We start from the raw sequence: 2553 nt of genomic DNA on the forward strand, positions 1-2553 counted from the left end.
AAAAGTAAGGCTAGACTCCCAATATCCCTGTCAAGGGCATGCTCCCAGTGACCCATATGACTCCCACTAAACTTCACTTCCTAAAAGTTCCACCATTTCCACGTGGTGTCACAGTGGGGTGACCAGATTTATAACCATGTAAACAAAAGCAATTACCATGTCACATAATGCCACTTGACCAATTGTTTTTTCTGAGTGAGATCATTTGAAGTTTCATTCTTTTGACTCATTAATATTAGGATGCAGTGAGTATCTTTCAATATATAGCACCAACATTATATTACTAGAATAAGTACAATTTGTTTGAAAGCACTTTTACTAAACATGTCTGAGCTTGACAATTTGGGGGTCACTCTCAATCTTATCTTCCAAACATTGTTTTCAAACCCTGTATTTTTAGCCTTCTTGAGTCTCTATAAACAAACTTCTGTTTAGTTAGAAGTTTTATATCATTTACATTTACTGGAGTTCCTAGTATATTTAAGCTTCTATCATCTTATTTTCTGTTTTGTTGCCTTGATTTTCCTCTGTGTGCCCTTTTTAAATTTCCCTTTTCTGACCTCTCAATTTATCAAGACTTCTCCTTAGCTCATTTTTTCTGTGTTCCTTTGTTTTATTTCTTCTTCTTTTTCTTCTTCTCCTCCTCCTCTTCCTCCCTCACCTTCTTCTTCTTCCTCTTTTCCTATGAATAACACTTTATTCAGTCATTTTCTTGACAACTGAAACTCTGGGAATTCAAAATCAACCTCCTTGCCTCTGAGCTTCTTGTATATATCAGAAAATGTTTCGACTTTGTGTTCCACGTTGTTCTGCTTTATGAGAGCAGAACCTTTATGAGCCGGCTGCCATCTAGTTTCACACAGATCCTCTTACCCACAATTTCACTTGGGAAGACGAAGTCCTTGAGGATGGTGTCATGCACTGCTGTCAGGTGCGGCTTCTGGGGCATTTTTGCCTATTTTCCGTATGACTTTTAGGGGTTGCCTTGGGCAGAATCCTCCTCTGAGCAATGAAGACTACATGCTTCCCACTGAGCTTTTTCTCCAGTTCACAAACTAGATGGTCTTGGAATTTCTGGAAAGATTTAAGTTGAGGAATCGGAACAAAAATTTCCATAGCTTTCTGACCACCACCAACTTCAATTTCCTTGACTGAAGTGATGTTGAGTTCCTGCAACTGCACCTTGATATCTGAGTTAATTTCCAGCTTGACCAGGGCCTAAGAGATGCCAGACTCAAACTCATCCAGCTTCTCGCCATTGGGTCTCACAATCTTGGTGCTCTAGCTGAACATAGCCTCATCCTTACTGAGTGACAGCTTAGAAAGAGCATTTCTTCTTTTTTTTTTACTAGTTATTTTTACTAGTTATTAATGTATACTTAGTAAAATCTAGCATTCAATTGTACTTTCCATTCAAAGGCTTTAGCATACTTCAACTCAAATTACTCTTTTCCCATTTTATCTATTGCCCTTCAGTATTTTAACTCTACTGTGGCTTGTGCCCACCCCCCCTAGAGTCTTCTCTCTTATTACCAAAGATGACTGCTTCATCACCATTGTTTCCATGTATGTCCTTGCTTGCTTTTCTTCACTCCTTCACACACTTTTTGGCATCACATTCTTTCTTTATTGGTTAAACATGTTTTCCTTAAGTATGTTCCTGAGACATCCCTGTAGAGAAAGCTTTTGGTATAAACTCTGTGTCCAGTGTTCTTGTTATTTCCTCTTCAGTGACTTGAACTTGCCTCATGCTTTAGCCTCTCTATTTATCCCTTTAAGGAAATGTTTTCTTTTAAATTCTTCTTCCTCTTGATCTATTAACTGTTCTCCTAGGGTACAATTCTCTATCTTGGGTGAGAACTGGAGTATCTGGAGGAATGCAGTGTTCAGGACTGATCGTCATAACCATTCCTATGTTGTTATCACTGTCACTGATGCTGACTGACACGCCAACAACAGGGTAACATCCATCCCATGAAGGCAAGGTGAAAGATGTGTCATCCACAACCTGGAACACCTCTGCTGTCTCCAGGACAGGCCTCATGCTCTGGGTCCCTTGGGTTATTTTTCCTGCAAAACCTGGAACTTTCACATCACTTGTGCTATTTTTTGGGGTTGGTTTATTACAGGAAAAGGTGGATCTGAAATAATCTTGTTTGATGGTCTGTTTTCCAACACTGCCTTTTTATTATCACAAGCCTCGGTCTGGAGCCATTTGTAAGATCACATACTTCTTATGTTTGCTTTATGTCTTAATCAGGCCCAGTCAGTTAGCTTTGATACCCAGTCCTAAAACATGTCACAGCTCTCTACAGACAGCAAACCCCAGGGTCCAATAAAACACACAGCTCCAACAGTTCTAAAGTCACCTAACCCACACAGACTTCTAGAGCCCACCCCATACCTCACAAACACAAAGACCAGACACACCCACACATAAGCAAATTCTTATCTCACCGATAAGCACATCACATGCCATACACACACAATCCCACACTCAAGCAAATTCTCACTGATGCAATCAACACACACCATTGCATACATTTGCCTGAG

General features: G+C 40.0%; 1 pseudogene; it reads right to left on the reverse strand.

The window, feature by feature from the left end:
- Nucleotides 1-704: 704 nt before the first annotated feature.
- On the reverse strand, nucleotides 705-1293 carry LOC127680346 (40S ribosomal protein S7-like; annotated as a pseudogene).
- Nucleotides 1294-2553: the final 1260 nt, after the last annotated feature.

Source organism: Apodemus sylvaticus, chromosome 3 (genome assembly GCF_947179515.1).
Source record: "Apodemus sylvaticus chromosome 3, mApoSyl1.1, whole genome shotgun sequence".
Taxonomy (NCBI): domain Eukaryota; kingdom Metazoa; phylum Chordata; class Mammalia; order Rodentia; family Muridae; genus Apodemus; species Apodemus sylvaticus.